The sequence below is a fragment of the Salmo salar genome, chromosome ssa06 (assembly GCF_905237065.1).
Source record: "Salmo salar chromosome ssa06, Ssal_v3.1, whole genome shotgun sequence".
NCBI lineage: Eukaryota > Metazoa > Chordata > Actinopteri > Salmoniformes > Salmonidae > Salmo > Salmo salar.
Genome location: NC_059447.1, coordinates 31,069,327 through 31,089,602, shown reverse-complemented (window position 1 = coordinate 31,089,602; position 20,276 = coordinate 31,069,327). Strand labels below are relative to the sequence as shown.

Genomic DNA, 20,276 nt, shown 5'->3' with positions numbered 1-20,276 from the left:
ACTAGATCACGAAGGGTAAAAATATCTATCAAATATCATGTTAAATAAGACAAGCCATCTTTTCAAGACTCGTGTTGACATAATAGACCAAGCTGTATAAAAAAGGAAGATTGATTTCCCATAATATGCAGTAGTCAGCCAATGGGACTGGTTCCATTAGGGTTGCTGATGTGACTGGAATCAGCTGCAGACTGCACTCATTGTATAGTCGTCTATATGAATAAGCTGATGGGAATGAGTGATACATCGACCATCCACTCACTTTCACACAGTTCCCAATGATTCATTTTGAATATCGTGCTGTGAAATACAGCCAAACTGGATAATGTTCTGTGTGTGTGCGTGTGTGTGTGCGTGTGTCTGTAAGAGGGAGAGAGAAAGAGCAAAAAAAGAATGAGGAAGAGGAGGAAGAGGAAGGATCAGAAATCTGGCTCAAATGCAATCTCAGGAGAACTAGCTCATTGAGCTGACAGCCATCAGTAAATCCGTGTGGAGCGAGAACGAGTCACTGTGGTCAAGCAGACAGAGGGAGAAAGAGAGAGAGAAGGGAGAAGATAGAGAGAACAGAGAGAGACCCAGCACACAGAGACAGATTTGATGAATACTGAGGCGCTCAAACAGACAGATGGGCTGATTTATGACTGACTGTGTGTTATGGAACATTATCTTAGTGTCGGTAAAATCAAAATAACATTTTGGGTGTAAACGTGGAGCCTGGACCTGCCAACAGATCCCCATGTGGTCCAATACATTCAGATGGCCCAGGATGCAGTGCCATGGAAAACAGTTGTGTTGTCGAACGACTGCATATTTGTTGTTTATTGTGTTGTTTGGGGTAAATTGCATGCAGCTGTATACATTGCCAATCGCATCCCACCTGCCAAAGTCAAATTAAGCCATCAAATCAATATCAAGAGTCTGGAGGAAAATGAAGGCCATTACCAGGCTATTGAATTGTATTTGTTCTCTATTCAAAATTAAAGGCTATTGACAGGCTGTTTTATTTAGTTCTCTATTCAACCACTCTCTGGTTAAAGTGGAGGAGTGGATGAGGCTGCATTTTAACTGCCGGCCCCTTTAATGCTGGGCTATAGAGCCACTTTATGATCCCACACAGGGGACTTGTGTATGCGGGGAGTGTATTGTGGCTGGCTGAACCCGGCTGAATACACACTGTGAATGTTTTGTTGTCAAATAATGAGAGAGTGTTGGGGTCCTACCTCACCGAGAGGCACAGCAAAGATTAGACACATCTCAGCACAGAACCATTGGTGAAATGTATCAATGTCGGTGTGCACCAATCCAGGGTGGCTTTCCCCCGTTCATGGTGGCTTCTCATTTGGAACCTGTAAACCAGTTGTCATGTGTATTTTCCACTCGGATAGTGATAGCTTTCAGCAGTGGCTCACAATCACCCCGCGTCTCATTGCTCGGGCACAAATACTCATCGGGTTGTCTGTCTAGCCTGCATGGGAGATGGAATCAGAACAATGACCACTGAAGAAAGGCAGGAGATGTGACAATTCAGTGGACGGTAACAGTGGACAGCGTAATTCAACCATTATAATTCAACTACATTTCAGCACTATGCAACTACTACAGTGCCAGGGTCTCACACATAAAAGTCAAACACGTTTAATGAAGAAATAACATGTTTAAAATAAACCAGCCATTCCCCAGCGTAAATACCATCACTGAGACCAATTAACCAAACCAGAGAGCATTTTGTGAAAGCAGCTATGCATTTTTGAGTTATCATTAGTATGGTCATGGATAATAAGATCAGTGTATCCAACATTTTTCTGGCTACATTTTTCACAGAGCAGAAATCTCTCTACATATCACAGAGGTTGACTTTAGTCAGCTAGCTATATGTAGAGAACACACTGTAGCTGTTCTATAGTAATGCAAAGGGGTAGGGGATATCCAGGCCTGATGGGTTGAGAGGCCACGTCTCAGCCAGAGGATTTTGATCCCTCTCGTAGCGGCTAGCTAAATTAGCATGCAGAAGACAGGACTCAGAGGTGCCCTAGCCCTTAACTCAATCTCTCTCTCCCTCCTTTTTCTCCCCTTGCTTAGGTAAAAATAATGGATTGTGGCTGCAGCTCCAGCCTTACACCCCTCCCTTCCCCTAAAGCCGGGCAGCGATGCAGGCAGACAGGCAGGGAGGGACGAAGGCAGGCAGGGACGGAGGGAGACAGGGAGGCAGGGAGGCAGGGAGGCAGGGAGGGAGGGAGGGAGGGAGGGAGGGAGGGAGGGAGGCAGGGCCGGAGGGCATGTTACTGAGCTCCGGGTTCCTCCACAGTGACACTCACTAACTCTAAGGCCAGCTGTCCGAGCATACGCACCCAGCGCTCCAGGATGGCCAGGCAGCCTTAACCGAAAGGTGCCATCCCCTCTCCATGCTCTTAAACAGATTGCCGCTCGCGCCACCTCAAGCTGAATACCAATGAATGAAGGGGTTGCTTACCAAAATGAATGACGGGTAGCAAAAGGAGACAAAAAATAGCAAAAAAACAACAGCAGCAGCAATTTCAAACAGCACTTTTAGGGAATGGATGCAATTAAGCTGCAAACACTCAACGGATGTAGACGGGGCTAGAAACACTGAGTATGTTTTAGAGACATGTACTCCAGGAGTTTTAAGCATGCAGTTGTTAGAGGGGCCAGGCTGATTGAAATTCATTGGCAACATCTGCATGCAGCGCACAACATGGACGGGGGATCAGAGTTTGGAGGTCTCTGAACATCAGTTATAATTAACAAAACATTCCGGTGCACATGGGCTCCGGGGCACATGGGTAACCAATGGCAACCATGGCAGTGCTCGGGTTAAGAGGACAAACCAGGGGGCATCAGTACCATTATGGCCCCACCTGGAATATGGACGACGGCAAGAAGGCAACGCTAACCGCTACCCAGCTACACAGAACCAACCTGCAATATTAAATCTCCCTATTCGATCTTCCTATTATATTGTACTGTACAATGTGAATATGACACTGACAGTTATCTAAGAATGTCATCTCGGTGAACAATTAATAGAACAGCGGGAACGTGAGGTCAGATATAATTAACAGATATGCAGCGCGAGGTATAATTGCTCAAGTCTCAAGCAAAGTAATTAAATAATTCAAAGTGAACCACTGAGAGGGAGAGACAATGACAGAGCTTCTCCTCATCTCCCTCTAAGAGGCTGGTGGAGGTAGGTAGTGGTGGTAGTTGGTGGTAGAGGTAGGTAGTGGTGGAGGAGGTAGGTGGTGGTGGTGGAGGTAGGTGGTGGTGGTGGTGGAGGTAGGTGTTGGTGGTGGAGGTAGGTGGTGGTGGAGGTAGGTAGTGGTGGTGGTGGAGGTAGGTGTTGGTGGTGGAGGTAGGTGGTGGTGGAGGTAGGTGGTGGTGGTGGAGGTAGGTGGTGGTGGAGGTAGGTGGTGGTGGTGGTGGAGGTAGGTGTTGGTGGTGGAGGTAGGTGGTGGTGGTGGTGGTGGAGGTAGGTGTTGGTGGTGGAGGTAGGTGGTGGCGGAGGTAGGTGGTGGTGGTGGTGGTGGAGGTAGGTGTTGGTGGTGGAGGTAGGTGGTGGTGGTGGAGGTAGGTGGTGGTGGTGGTGGTGGAGGTCGGTGGTGGTGGAGGTAGGTGGTGGTGGTGGAGGTAGGTGGTGGTGGAGGTAGGTGTTGGTGGTGGAGGTAGGTGGTGGTGGAGGTAGGTGGTGGTGGTGGTGGAGGTAGGTGGTGGTGGAGGTAGGTGGTGGTGGTGGAGGTAGGTGTTGGTGGTGGAGGTAGGTGTTGGTGGTGGAGGTAGGTGTTGGTGGTGAAGGTAGGTGGTGGTGGAGGTAGGTGGTGGTGGTGGTGGAGGTAGGTGGTGGTGGAGGTAGGTGGTGGTGGTGGTGGAGGTAGGTGGTGGTGGAGGTAGGTGGTGGTGGTGGAGGTAGGTGTTGGTGGTGAAGGTAGGTGGTGGTGGAGGTAGGTGGTGGTGGTGGTGGAGGTAGGTGGTGGTGGAGGTAGGTGGTGGTGGTGGTGGAGGTAGGTGGTGGTGGAGGTAGGTGGTGGTGGTGGAGGTAGGTGTTGGTGGAGGTAGGTGGTGGTGGAGGTAGGTGGTGGTGGAGGTAGGTGGTGGTGGAGGTAGGTGGTGGTGGAGGTAGGTGGTGGTGGTGGTGGAGGTAGGTGGTGGTGGAGGTAGGTGGTGGTGGTGGAGGTAGGTGTTGGTGGTGGAGGTAGGTGGTGGTGGTGGAGGTAGGTGTTGGTGGTGGAGGTAGGTGTTGGTGGTGAAGGTAGGTGGTGGTGGAGGTAGGTGGTGGTGGTGGAGATAGCTGGTATTTATGCTGAGATGCTCCTCTCCGTAACACCGCCTCAGGGACAGATCTAACACACACCCAGTCATCAGAAGAAGAGGAAGAAACACTGGGATGGCTCTGAATCGGACGGCGGAAAGAGCTGACGTTCCGTCGAATGTTATTTGCACACAAAGGGAAAGTGCTCATCGGTTCCCCTGAGTCTAGGGCAAATCCTTCATCTAGGGCTTTTTTCCCTGTCTACCTCACAGAAGTTCAGACAGCATCTTAAGGTCCACCTAATTGACGAAGCGGAGATCCTCTCATTATGATACATGCGGTAGGCCAGCCTGTCAGACAAAGAGTTAGTGGAGAGCAGTGTTAAGGAAGTAGCAGAGGCATTATCAGTCTATATTTCACGTGTCACTGGGGGACGGATGTGTCCCCATTTCGTCCTTTGGGTGCCATTAATTGATCAAATGAATGAATGAATGATTGATTAAGTTTACACTCTTAGAAAAAGGGTGCCAAAAGAGTTCTTCAGCTGTCCCCATAGGATAACCCTTTTTGGTTCCAGGTAGAACCCTTTTAAATTCCATGTAGAACTCTTTTGAGGTCAAAGTAATGTATCTGGGAAGATTTGTAAAGCACTTTACAGTGCGTGTTCCATTCCAGATATTTAAAAACGTTTGAAATGAAAATGGATCCCAATTAAAGCCGTACAGCAGTGTAAGTGCTTCTTGTTTTTTTTTTGTAACCAGTTGAAACATTTCTCCCTGGGAAATCCTCTAAAAACCTGTACTGTGACTGTGAGCTCTTCTAAAAGCAGCCTAGACAGGCCTGAGCTCAAGCCATTTTGCCAGCCATTCAGGGAGATGAAAATGCAAAGCTAAAAATACTAGCTACACATTTCAAAAGGCAAGAGAAATGCATATATACACCAACTAGCAACAAGCCTTTCTCCTTGCTGGGGAGAAAAGGTTTTTTGGTCTCAACACATTAGACATTTTCAGTGAAACCCTTTACAGTTAGACATACCTTCTCCTTCACAGTATGTATGGTCATGTTATAGTCACCTAAGAGATACCAGCAGTAGCTTTAGATTCAGGTGAATCATCAAGGCTAATGACCATACATTGTTAAGGTCAAACACCCCATCAGGATTTGCTAACATAATAAGTGTACTGTGCTAGCATTACAGTACTATATGTATCTACTGGTGCTGTGGCCTTGCTATGGGTATATAGTCTTGTCTGTTGGATCACCTGTTGAAGAGCATCCATTTCAACATGGGGCCAGAGGTCGTGGTCCTGGCTGGGTGTTTGATTGGCAGGTGGGGAGCCACGATGCCCACAGCCCTGCCCCAGTGGAGCGCTGAGCGCCAGCGTCTGGGCTTGGGAGGGCCACAGTGCTGCTGACTAACAGAGCGTGTCTGCTGACAGTCAGTGTGTCTGACTGATAGGATCACCCCAAGAGGCTCTTCCAGGGCCTTTACAAAGTGCCTCTGATAGGCCAGGCCCATAGCTTTACCGCCGGGCCCTGCCAACAAATTAAATTTAAGCCCCGCTAATGTATAGAGTAATCATAGAGTGGTGTTGATACATTTTTCAGCAGGGTTACCATGGGCACGACTGAAAGCTTTGCGTGGAATCAGAGACGGGCAGGAGCGGGGCGGGGCGGAGAGAAACAGCTGTCTGTAACCTTAGCAGGCCACTGGAATCCTACACTTCTAAGGCAAGGACTTACCTCCAAGAACAACAATAACATGCCATTATGAGATGTAACATTTTGCAGTGACCTGCGTTTCCAGGGGGAAATTTGAAAGAAAAGCAATTTCACATTAAACTATCTGACACAGAGCAGGTCATGGAATGGTGGTGAGGAGGGGGGAGACGGAGAAGGGGTAGAGGAGAGGAGGGGGGGCACGGAGCCCCCGTAACAGCCATTGGCCAACTAGAGCGAGACACACATTCCCTCTGCCGAGTTAAAAGGGCTGGAGTGGATGAAATTTCAAAGCCTCCCCTGCAGACAAACACTCCGCTTTGCACACATCAGTGCTGAGATGTTCAAATATTCCACTCCACAGTTGCAGCCTGGTTCTCTTCCCTGTACCGCCGTATCAGACATGGAAGCACTGTGATTAATGAGACAGGAAAAATACCTCTCTCTTTTCTCCCATTGTGTCTTTATAAATTCAATGAAGCTAAAACTGCACTTAATTAAAAATGTGTCTCGGCGTTTTATTTCCCATGATGCTCGGCAGCAGGCAATGTAGGAAAATGAAAGGCAATTGGAGATAAGAGAGGATGGATTCACATGTGTGGGACCTTTGTCCCCTCCCACCTGTTATGACCAACAACGTAAAGTTTTGCAGCTGGGGTTGATTAGCCAGCTAGTAGATAGCATACATCATAGGAGACCTTTTAGAAACTGAACACAAAGCATAGCTAGCTACACTTCTCTGCATGCACAAGAACACAGTCATCTGAGCGTCATGGTGCAGTGCTACTTCATGTCAATCTTCTCTTCCTCTCATTTAGAATCGTTTGTTATGAATATACTTGATGTGTAGGAACACTGTAAATACTCTAGTACGAACATTGCATTGACATATTGATACATGATTGTGATTTAGTAACTGCTTTGCAATTTCATGGAGTTGATCCGTTGGCAACTGATGAGCAATTCCTATGTCATTTGTGCAATAGTTAACATTGCTCAATATAAGATCTTAAAACAAGGTATAATCAAATTCATGGCCTTGTTCTGAGTGTGATTCATATGGGGAAGCCTCCAAAGTAGTGGGTTGGTTTTCTTACGTTCCATATTTAGGCCTAGTTGTGAGACGTCAGAACAGAAGACTGGCTGGATCAGTAGGGATGGATCATGTGACATGATGACACACCTCACAGGATATATATTCTCTTCCTGTCCACAGCTCTCTAACATCTGGCCTGCTGGTGTCAGATTCCTCCATCCACTACCAGCATTATAGTATTATCACCCCCGCTCTCTCTGCCCTCTCTCTGCTAGCTAGCTATTACTACTACTACATGACTCTTGGCACGCCTTGGAGATCTGTGTCACAATCACTGAGTAATTACAGTGACTAATGTAAGGACCATTCTCGTGTCTAACCTCAGACATTCCATCAAGATCTGACTGGGAGGAAATGAATTGGCAGTGTAATGGACGTTACGTTCGGTTTGAACCCTGACAAAACATATACTCTTTAGAACCAAAGCTTCCTTTTCCCACAATCCCCTGGTGGGGGATGGTTTGCCAGCTCAGAAACAGAGACTAGAGCTCAGGTTCTTTGCCCTTGTCATTGCATCTGCACTGACCTCTAAAAAAAAAAGGACAACAAAGATCATATCACGAAACCAATACTAGCACCGACGGCCTTAGCACAAATTGATTTAGCCACCCGGAACTCACTCCCATCTCAATGAGGTGGCAGGATGCTCACAGCATAAATCACTGTCACACAAACACCCTCTAGTGAAATGTGATTTTTATCTTTAGGATATTTTTTTGTTCAGTATGTTCCGGTTGGTGTCTAGCTCTGAGATAAGTGGTGGTGAGTGATGCGAAATAAATGGTTAGCGCATTACGCTAATATTGAGCTCTCACCACATATAGGTGCTATCACACGGAGAGGGTGACACAGCTGTGGTCCCCTGTATTTCAGGAGGTAGTGCAGGGCCCTGTGTTATATGGCTCATAGATCCCTTATGTGTGGGTGAGAGTTGTCTCCGGCTGCCGGCTTGGCGGGGATGAAGCACAGATACTTTATGGCACAACCGTCAGACGTAAGCATGCGACCGAGGCTACAATGAGGAGAAGCCGACTAAAAATAGAAGATAAGCTTTTCCGAGGGGCCCCGGAGACAATAGTTTCATACTTTCCGTTGTGTACATTGGGATCAAGAACCAGTACAAAGCGTCTAACCGGAGCTATAAAGCACAAGACCCAGATAAATGAAGCAAAGAAAACCAGGCTATCCCAGAAGCACCCTCTATAAAGCATAGAATGACATGATAAATGCTCCAGTGTTTTAAATACACCAGGATAGTCTGTTCTATTCTCCTTATGACTGACAACCTCTGTTGCTCACTTAACTACAGCCAAGCGCAACACACTACTGTATCAATTATCATGTGCTTTAACTCGTCTGGCTATTTTTATCACAGAGTTTCACTCAGAACTTTTTACCTTCTTTTTATTGCTATTCTGCTCAGATCTTGTGGCTGAATTCCATTCCACACACAGAGCTGTACAAACATAAGGGGTTTAAGGATTCAGATTGGTGGAGGGGAACCTAATCTTCTGTAATTTGCGGAATGGTTCTCATTTTTATCGACTCACTTTAGAAAGCGGCGCTCGTCGACAGCATGCTATCGTTCTAGGGATTTGAGGTGACTATTAATTTTCATAAGGGCCAGAAAAGGCAGGTCTGTCTGGATGTGAGCGCACGTGTTAGACCTGATCATCATTAATCAGACCAATACTACATCACCGAGCACCAGCCGGGTCACGGAAATGGACAAATAACACAAGGACGCACAAACCTCTTTCATACATCACATTTACAACAGCCACTGTTTAGCATGGTGAGATAATCCATTCTGGGGTTCATCATGTGAAAATGGGACTAAAATGGTAATGCTCTGCCAGCCAATAGCATCCTCCGCCTCACCAGATGCCTAGCTTCTGGATTTTGCTTAATTGCCATCTTCAGATCAATCTATATCCAAATGTCAACTGAATCTACAACAGAATTTTCCCTGCACTTTGTCAGCTGAATATCCAGTATATTTCCTTACATTAGAAAGCAGAGGTTTTCTGTTAGTCCTTATTGTATGCACATGTAGTGAACTACACTAAGGCCTATTGTTATCCAGGCCTGAGAGAAAGGTGTTGTTGTGCTGACATACATCGGTCTACATGGCCAACTCTGTGTCCACCCCTGCTGACCTGTGTACCCATTAGCCTTGACATAGTGATGGGGCATGGTACTGTCTATCTCAGCCCCACACAGAGAACACCCACTCTTCATCTGGTCCACATACACACAGCACGCATCACACACACACACACACACACACACGGGACAGCAGGTGGGTATGGACACTAGCATACTGATCTCTACTACACATTTGTGATACAAATACACTTCACACGTTTGGTGAACGCATAAACTGTACACAAACACGTGCATACATAGTCCCACATGTAGGACTACTGTGTACACACGTATGCAAATGAACATGGATATTCATGCACTCCCATGTGGCCACGCATGTACAAATAAACACAGCTACAAACAGACTGAAAATACACACATATGTTGGTGGCAACTTAATTGGGGAGGATGGTCTCGTGGTAATGGCTGGAGCGGAATTAGTGGAATGGTATCAAATACATCAAACACATGGTTTCCAGGTGTATGTTGCCATTCCATTCGCTGCATTCCAGCCATTATTGTGAGCCATCCTCTCCTCAGCAGCCTCCACTGGTTCACCCATAAATAAACACACACACACAATAAAAATACACTCACATATGATCACCCATAGAGAATACAGACTTGTTTGAACACACACACACACACACACAAATATTATTCTTAAATCTCTGTTTATCGTACACATGTCCACTGTTCAAATGACAACAGTGGACCCCTCTCGGTAGTGGTAACAGGAACACAGTAGGAAACAGAAAAGCCTCAATATCAAAACAGAAGAGTCAGTCAATATGGAAAGTGAGAAGTTAAGGTAAAAGAGAGACCCTGGTGATCAGTGTGCTGACCCGCTCCACGCTAACTGTCGTCAACAACATCCCAACCATTCACACACAGAACCATCTACCACATCAAGACCCGCCCCCTCCTCTTCCCCCTCAGCCATTCCACCATCCTCAGAGAAACCCCTACACAGCACTAGTTATCCTCTCTCTTCCCTCCTTCCCTCTTTCTCTCCCTCTCTCTGTCTCTCCTCCTTTCTCTCTGTCGCAGCCGCCACGTTCTCAGTGCGCCGCGGTCGAGAACATAAAAGGGTTGAGAATAAAAGACAAACCGACGTTGGGAAAGATGGAGATGGAAAATTAGCATAAGAATACTCACAGTGGGTTGGGGCTGGAGCGTGGCGGTGGTCCTCTCTCTGTCAGATACAACCTGCACACAAGATTGAGAAAAAAAGAAAACTAGGCTGTGAAAGCGGCAAAGAGAGAGGAGGAGAAAAGAGGAAGGAGGAGGGGGCACATCATCCAACGCACGCGCCACACAAGACATAAAGAAATAAAGAATTCCTCGAGGAAGGTAGAAAAAAAACAGAGCGCAGAGGAGGAGAGAGGGAATAAAGAAGAGAGGGGGGCGTGAAGAGGTGGGCTGTCTTAGGGAAATATAAAAAGAGACAGACCCATGCGGAGTGCTCCGGTGCGCGATCACATCTGACAGGTCTGAGCTGCAGTCCGCCTACCTCCTTATCGCCCTCACTTTTCCACAGCGCTGTATGCTGTGCTCCTCTCTGCTCTGCTCTCCTCTACCCAGGCCACAGCCATGGACTGGTCCTCACGCTGATGTTACGGGAGATTCAGCACAGGGGAGCTATCGCACTCATCGCCATACGTTAGCATCACACACTGAGGATTGCACACGGATCACCCACCCAACTCCACCCCACGCACCTCAATCCAACCCACTACACCCCCCTCCCCTCAATTGAGAAAAAAGAGAAAGAGAGAGGGAGAATACAGCCTGCTTCAAATGAATGAGAGCATTCCCAGTGGCATTGAGGCAATTACAGAGGCTGGCGCTGTTTTCTGTTTACCCCTCACCCTTTCTCTCTCGCTCTCTCTCTTCCCTCTCTCAGGCTGGTACAGTGTCTGTTTTCTCTCTCTTTCCGTCTCTCTGTGCTCCAGACATATGCCTCTATTAATGTAGCTTCTGTCACTTCAGCTGTTTGGTCAGATTACTCCGTCTCTGCTTCCCCTGTGTTCTACCCACATTGAGTGCCTACACGTCCGCCCGCTTGCCTAGTGCCTGCCATCCTGCCCGCCTACCCACCTGCCTGCCTGCCCGCTACACATTTCAGTTGGCCAAACACTTCCCTGAGTCTCCAGCCCACCTTGAGACAGACCTCACCAGACCCCACTGCTGCCACACCTTCCTGTCTGATTCTAGGAGGGAGGAACAACTCACAGTTATCATAATCCCTCCAGATTTATCACACCTCACCTGGTGTGACAGAGGTTTATTAAGAGGCTAGTTGGTAGTGGAACACCACAACTTAATATTAGCACACACACACACACACACACACACACACACACACACACACACACACACACACACACACACACACACACACACACACACACACACACACAGCATCCCCACCTCCCTCATCTACCAACCTCCACACTTTATCTCCCCTCAATTAACATCTTTAGTGTGAGCTGCTATTATCTTAACCACACAGAGCGCTGATGTTCCTGGGAGGAGGAGAGGAGGAGGGGAGAGGAGAGGAGGAGAGAGGACAGGACACTATTAGTAGAGCAGCAGAGAGGACGGTGGTGGTGGTGGTGGGGGGGGCTGTGGACAGAGGGCTCTGAGCTGCTGCTGCTGGAATACACAGGGCTAATTAAAGCCATATTCAAACATGACTAACTGCTACCCAAGGTGCACGCTAACAAACATCTACACAAACAACCTTGTTAAAGCATAAACATGTAGGCTAGCCCCGAGGATTGTCTTTCTTTGTGAGGATTAATCGTAGAGAGACAGGCATGTTCAAGTGAAAGTCATGACAACAAAATAATCTAAATCTCTTCTGACTGCTCACTGGTGTTTGATCATGTTTATTTTCTCATACCTCTCATATGTATTGCTACGCTATCAAATCATTCAACATGAATGGCACTATAAAAAACAATAGACTTGCCAGCCAGCTGCTGTAGAATTCCTATAAATTCAAAGGCCCTTGTAAAATGCAGTCCTTTGAAGCACAGGGTAAAATTGCCAAGTACCGGATGTGCTTTAGGCTTACCTCACCGCCCTACAGCTCGTTTCCTTGTCTTAATGTCTTGTATACTCTATTCTATCCGTTTGCCTGCCCTCGCCCACCTCCATTCCGCCCTAAGACACCATCAAAGTGCCCATTAAGCCATCAAAGTGCCCACTTTGTCCTTGCTTCTCTCTGTGACAACCACAAAGTGGGTGACGTGGTCCCAGAGCACCTATAACGATAGAGGTGGGGTGGACGTCTGGCTGTTGTGGCCGGTGGCTCCAACCCTTGGCCCAGACCAGACCATTAGGAGTATTCTATTACTGTTGGGTTAACCTGTCACGCTTGGCCGTGGCTCTCTCTTTATGGTCTGACTGCTCTGAAAGGGCAGGGGATAAAACTCTATCAGTGGGACAAACGATCCCACGCTCCTTCATTTATCACACGCCCAGGGATCCCCACATGGCGGGCAGCGGCGGCGGTGGCCAGGGCCAGAGTCTGCAGGGGTATCCTTCACTCTGGTTACCATGGGGACCCCCCAGGGCCTACGCAGTGCTGGGCTGGGAGGACAGAGGCAGACAGACCGGCCCCATTCCACACAGAGACTTCCATTCTTAATCACAGGATGACTCAGGTAATAGCAGCCTGCAAACCACGTAGCAGGGACAGAGCCACCAGCTAACACACTGGCCAGCACAGGTGGTTTAGTTTGCAGCACACGCACACACACACACACACACACACACACACACACACACACACACACACACACACACACACACACACACACACACACACACACACACACACACACACACACACACACACACACACACACACACACAGCTCAGAGTAGTGATTAAGAAATGAGACTAGTGATCAGTAGGTTACAGAGCTCAATCGTTCATGGGGTCACATAGCTAGTGCCCCTTCAGCTAGGTTCTTAGCCTCAATTGTTTTGGGTATACACTGAGCTGGGAGAGTGGATAAAATGTCAAACTCAGCTTCACCCTATAGAAAGGTTCAAAGCAAAGACATGACAGTGAACGCTTTGGTTATTTACAAATTCATACCATAATGACACAGGCCCTGTTCAATCTGCACACATCCCCCTTCAGCAAACACAACTCTCCTCCTTTTTTCACCGGCTCTATCAAGGGAGGGCGACAATTAAATGACTTTAATTTGATTAGGAGATAATGTGTCCCACTTAATGGAAAGGACAGACTTCACAACACACCCAGATTAGTTTGGTGGATGCCTGCTTATAAACGAAGACAGGCCCTCCTTTCATCAATTAAGTCTGATGTTCAGATGCAGTTTAATGGTTGGAGGGAAGGGATGAGGAGGGGTGTGTTCTCGTCAGAAAGAGGGAGTCTGGAAATATGGGGTCAGGAGAGGTAAAAGCACGCATGGTTTAAGATTTGGTATTTGCATGACACAATCAAAGTCATTACTAGCCATCCTTGAAAGGTAAAGTGGTTGTGAGCTACATAGTAGAGGGCAGATGGCCTGTTGTCACAACATTACAGACCATGTATTGCCTTGCTTTCCTTTGTGTATTGCTATTCAATACTGCATCTCAATTTACAGACAGTGTCTGGTTTCATTGTAAAGATGATGTAACGTTAACTCACTGATAATGATTTACCATTTACTATGTCTGATAGGCTATACTCTACAGCCGAACTCTGTAGCCCCTAAATACTTCAGTACAACAGCTGGTAGATAGACATTTATTGTGAATAACCTACATATTGATCTCCATATTACAATGAAGTGTTTTCAGTAGTTTGTGTAAACCTAACCCAGGCTGCCTTACCCAGGCTGCCTTACCCAGGCTGCCTTACCCAGGCTGCATTACCCAGGCTGCCTTACCCAGGCTGCATTACCCAGGCTGCCTTACCCAGGCTGCCTTACCCAGGCTGCCTTACCCAGGCTGCATTACCCAGGCTGCCTTACCCAGGCTGCATTACCCAGGCTGCCTAACCCAGGCTGCCTTACCCAGGCTGCCTTACCCAGGCTGCCTAACCCAGGCTGCATTACCCAGGCTGCCTTACCCAGGCTGCCTAACCCAGGCTGCATTACCCAGGCTGCCTAACCCAGGCTGCCTAACCCAGGCTGCATTACCCAGGCTGCCTAACCCAGGCTGCATTACCCAGGCTGCCTAACCCAGGCTGCCTTACCCAGGCTGCCACCCTCTAACGCTGGTGTACGTCAAGAACAAGCATTATTTAGGCCTACTTACTACAAATTGTTTAGCGCATTCATATTTTCCCCATACAGGCCTGCTTAGTCATTCATTTGCTAGTATAATGTGTATTTACTGTGCACAAGTAAAAATAGAATCACGTTTTACCCATCTCTCTGGGATCAGCGATAACTTCAGAACAAAGTTGACTGCAAATACAAAGTTTCCAATGTCTTTGCAACTGACACAAACAAGTGACGTTTAAAAATATGCTTCAAATAAAAAAAATACAAACAGTAAGCAATAGGTCGATTTCAATCATATTGAAATACATGACATTTTACATTGTATTTTTATTTTTTTACAGAAGCTAATCCAGAGTGACTTACAGTTCATTCATCTTAAGATAGCTAGGTGGGACAACCACATATCACAGGCATAGAAAGTACATTTCTCCTCAATAAAGTATCAGCAAAGTCAGTGCTAGTGGGGGGAAACTTTAAAACATGAAAAGTGTGGGGTGGGGGGCAGGGACACTGCTCTCCTAGCTGCAGGGGGCATAGCCTGAAGGAAGGGAGTGGCAGTTCCTCTTGCTGCTCTGTAGGCAACCACCATGCTCTTGTAGTGGATGCATTTCATGTTCAATCAATAGAGTTCTATTTTGCTACTTGTAGGCTACTGTCTGTATTTGTCTCAATATACACTGAGTATACAAAACATTTCCATGACATAGATGGACCAGGTGAATCCAGGTGAAAGCTATGATCCCTTATTGATGGCACTTGTTAAATACACTTCATGGGAAGGGGAGGGGGAGGGTAATCCATCGTATGGTGAAATAATTATAATGTTAAGGACAGAGTTCAATGGAGAAAGCTGATCTGAGAGCAGCGCTGTCTTTCTTTCCATCCTATCAGTATCGACACACGCTCCAACGACAGAGCTTAGCGAGCGTTCTTTCTGTGTGGTCTTTTGGGAAATCGTGTTACTGTAGATCTTCGGCCATGCAGGAAAGATGCATAGTTAAAACACTCGTAAGCCTAAGTTCCATCGCTATCAGGAAAGCGGGCCCTGGTTGGTACTCCAACATGTTATAGTTGGTTTGCCAGTGTAGGCCTAGTTGAGGCTGTGTATTTTGGAAATATCTTTGTAGATCCATGTAAATACTCATCAGACTGTATCTTTCCTGTACCACCTTTTCACTGGGAATTCATTTGACACCTGCTACTTACTGCACTTAAAGATGGAATCAGTATTTGGGGAAACAGTGCCGCTGTCCGGCCCAACGCCTTTGTTATTGTTTTTGTTTTGTTGACGAAAAGGAGAGGAGAATCTGGCAGTGTGGTAAAAGAAAATCCAGTACATATTCTGCTGTTCTAAGCGTGCAATGATGTCCGAGAAAAGAAAACAGTGATCGTTGTTTGCAGTAACTTCTTTGTTGTTGTAATATCCAAACAGACATGTCAGTTTCACCAGTTAAGGCTTTCAGGTTTAAGGCTGCTTTAACATCTGGTTCCTAAGGCAACTAACTCTGCTCTAACATCTGGTTCCTACGGCAACTAACTCTGTAGCGCCTAAAATACTCCAATAAAACAGCTGTTATACAGGAATACGTTGCGAAGAACTTAAATTTGGATCTACATATTTCACAAGTGTTTTCAATAGTTTCTGTGGGCCCAGCCCAGACTGACACCCTCTAACGTTGGCATCTGTACTCTGACAATCTGCCTGTGGACTCCCGCTGTCCATCCCAGTATGACACTTTTTGAGCTTCCAGCGAAAACAGGAAGCATGAGAGATGAGGACATTCGGAGCAAGTCCTTGAGTTTGGGGTCATTGCTTGGAGTGTGTACGGCGCTCTGTCATTCACGGCACGCCACACACTCCCAAGCGCTCCATTTGCAGTGGCCCGTTCCCCGCTGTGTGAAGAAAGAAGGGTATAATCTCACAGCAGTATTCTGGGGGGTGAATCTAGCGGCTTTGTCTGCGCATACCAATGGAAAACTCTCTCTCTCTCTCTCTCTCTCTCTCTCTCTCTCTCTCTCTCTCTCTCTCTCTCTCTGAGGTGATAAATGAAAAGATGCAACTGATGTTGCCGGGGTCTGGGAACCTCCGGTGGAGGGATCCGTACACATCCTCCATCAGTACCACTACCTGTGAGAAAGGTCTACCAGCTATTTTCACTGTACCTCAAACCATACTACAATTTATTTGACGAGAGGAAAATAAATAAAAAATCTATGTGACTGGAAATATATTGCAGATATATTGAGTTGAGCCTACCGTCTCATGAAATGAACAAGAATAAAAGAAGCAATCCTCCTGAGACTATAAGCATCTACATCCTGTTCACATCTTATGTAGACTTCCATCTCACTCAACATGGCTCCTGGTGTCTCTGTGTTTATTAGGGTGTCTATACCTACTGAAGATGCAGCATATCAAACAGCAGTCCCAGTATGGGAGAACTTAATGAAGCCACTAGAGAGGGGCATGTGGGTGATGTGGTGTGAGGCGCTCTAGCGCTGGGTCTCTGGGTCAGGTGACTTCCCTCCTAGCTATAGATGTATGTATGCACCACTCATTTGTATGTGCACTGCGGCGGCTCCTAGCTCTCTCTCTCTCTGCTGATTATCATGTCAGCGGTGGAGGGCAGGCGGGCGAGCGGGCCGGCCCAGTTGGAGCCCAGGGTGTGAGCCAGCCAAGCTGAGGGGAGGGGCCTGAGGAGATTCAGGGGGTCTCTGTTCTCTCACTGGGGGATCCCCACATCATTTAGCGCCTCATGTAGATCACTGCTGGTACCATCATAGCCCTCTGGGCCCCAGGAATTAATGTAGCAAGCAATGGCAGCAGTGATTTATTAAAATAACACCCTGATGAGAGAGGAGGCTGCTGCTTTCTCTACCTCCCCAGCTCTCCCCAATATGTTCTGGAGACAGGAACTACACCGTGCCATAATATGGGGAGAGAGGCTTCTGGAAAACAAGGAGGGAGGAAGTGGGGAGTAAGCGAGCGCTGCACAAATTGTGGCGGCAGTCCTCACTGTCATTGCTTATTTATTAACCCTCTTTCCATTCGAGTCAGGCCTTGTATTAAATTGATCCCTCCTGCCGCGTTTTGCCTTGTTGAACAAGTGCAAAGCCTCGTTAAGTGTCTGTGAAAGGCCTGTGATTGTGTTTGTGGTGCCCCGGGTGTGCCGTGGCCAGCCGCTCCTCCCTATCTCCCCCGGACAGACGGGATTAGAGACAGGGAGAGGAGCTGAATGACCCTCTAGGGGAGAACAGGCAGGGTCCGGGGATCACGTCTGCCATACCGCACATGCACGCGCACAGAGGCGTATCCCTCCTCCTCACTGTTTAACACAGAGCTTTCCCTGCCCCCAGGACTAGACAGATTCATGGCCATCCACAGGCACAGCCATGTACAGAGAGGTGCACACGCTTATCCACAGCCACAGACTGCTTCACACATTAGCTACTGTAACTCCATGTGACTGTATTTTTAAAGTTGTGATAATGTGCTGTTTGAATAGTATACTGCACACAAGAGGTAATGAAACCATGACTCTGGTGTCATTTGAGGTAGTTAGTTGTCATTTATACACAGGTCTACCTCATCTCACCTGAAACTACTCGAGGTTGCACAGTATTTTAGGATCAGCTTCTCTACACACCCTCCACTGTGCCTCAGACACAATGGAGTCTTGAGGAGGGATATTGGCCTGTGTGCCTCTTCACTGTCTGCTTATTTGTAGAATTAATAAAGAGTTGATCAGATTCCTTGCTAGCTGTAGTAATACATTCCCTGTGAGCTCAATGCAGGAGGTGTTGTGGTCTTCGGGTTGGCAAGCAGTTCACATCCCCATGTCTCTGTCAGCCCCATCAGATACAACACACCCTCACATCCCCATGTCTCTGTCAGCCTCATTAGATACAACACACCCTCACATCCCCATGTCTCTGTCAGCCCCATCAGATACAACACACCCTCACATCCCCATGTCTCTGTCAGCCTCATCAGATACAACACACCCTCACATCCCCATGTCTCTGTCAGCCCCATCAGATACAACACACCCTCACATCCCCATGTCTCTGTCAGCCCCATCAGATACAAAACACCCTCACATCCCCATGTCTCTGTCAGCCTCATTAGATACAACACACCCTCACATCCCCATGTCTCTGTCAGCCTCATCAGATACAACACACCCTCACATCCCCATGTCTCTGTCAGCCCCATCAGATACAACACACCCTCACATCCCCATGTCTCTGTCAGCCCCATCAGATACAACACACCCTCACATCCCCATTTCTCTGTCAGCCTCATTAGATACAACACACCCTCACATCCCCATGTCTCTGTCAGCCTCATTAGATACAACACACCCTCACATCCCCATGTCTCTGTCACAGGGGCGATTTTAGCATGTAAATCTTGGTGGGGCAAACTCCTCAATTTTTTTTTAGATGCATGCCAGCAATGCCACTACACAACACAACACTAAACAATCAATTAATTGCACTCTAATGGTGACAAACGGTGCCCACAAACTGTTATGGCCTACATAAAGCTGTCCCAACAGCAGAGCTTTCTTTTCAGCAATGGAGTGAATCCTTACCATCGCTACACCTGGCTATCAGCGGAGCCTTGTCTGGCAGCGAAACAGTTCATTCAGCCTCGTTTACTGCCTTTTAAAAAAACATAACTGATATGGCTGACTTGCTTAAACAAATGTGGTTTCTACTGACAATTGAGATGTAGAAACTATGGCATAAGGGAAACGACGATAGGATAAGAAGCAATCCATAATTTTGATTAAGATATTAATGAGCGATCTAGGACGGACGTAGTCAATATAACTATTTGTTCATCATTTTTTAAATGAACAGCGACATAATTCAGAACATGGGCTGTTCTTACAGTATTCTCCCTGTACACCAAGTCAGAACCCATATTTACAGTATAATAATAGTGATATAAATTAGTTCAGGTATGCTCATTGTGCTTCCATGACTGTGACTACATGTCAAAACAGATGTTGTGGTAATAGGTTACATTTGAATGAAGAATAATTTTGTATTTAAAAGCAGTCTGTAAAATGTATCAAGCCCTTGGTCCAAATCGGACCTCAAACCTCTCTGTACTGGCAAATAGGCCTGGGAGCTCAAGTCAAACTGAAAGTGGCAGGCTTCAAATAAAATCAAGTCAACTGATGCCGAAATGAGAAAGTGAAAAATAGAGATGGGAGGAAAAGGCCTGAACATTTCACATTTTCTCAGGGAAGGTTTCCTTGCCCCATTAGCTTGGAAGTGGTTATACAGCTAAATAATGCAGTAGATATTCCACAATATGAGCTTTGAAGGAAGGAGTCACAGATTCATTAAGAAAGAAAAGCTAACCCGTGGAAGAACTTAAAGGAGAACTCACAATAAAAAGATCAGAGTGACAATTCTGTATGTCCACAGCTCAATACCTTGACCTTTACCCACACAATTCCATCCTTGGACAACTGACTTCAGTACACTGGCCAAGCGAGGCACTTTATTGCTGTTTGGCTCGAGTCAAACACATGAGCAGCTTATTACTCCCAAACAGTTGACCGGCGTTGAGACCTCATGTTTATTCATACTGGTTAGCCTGACCTGAGGAGCAGGAGGGGGGAAGGAGAGCCAAACCAACGGTTCTTCCTTTCAATATCATTTAACATCTCATACATACAATAACAGGTCTCTTCAGATGCACACTAGCAAAGCAGAACTCCTTACTCAAGGAGACAGAAACAAAGGAGAGATAGACAGCGAGGAGAGAG

The 20,276-nt window shown here is 46.9% G+C and overlaps 1 protein-coding gene across 8 annotated transcripts in view; it reads right to left on the bottom strand.

Moving 5' to 3' along the window:
* Window positions 1-20,276, bottom strand: part of LOC106601438 (RNA binding protein fox-1 homolog 3) — a 380,636-nt gene that overhangs the window by 237,712 nt on the left and 122,648 nt on the right. For 6 of the 8 annotated variants that reach the window (XM_045720266.1, XM_045720265.1, XM_045720263.1 and 3 more), the window contains one exon: window positions 10,389-10,439. The gene's annotated coding sequence lies outside the window, so the exon portion shown is untranslated. Of the gene's footprint in view, window positions 1-10,388; window positions 10,440-10,683; window positions 10,940-20,276 lie in introns of those variants that run through there. The other 2 variants (XM_045720258.1, XM_045720259.1) reach the window with 2 other exon arrangements.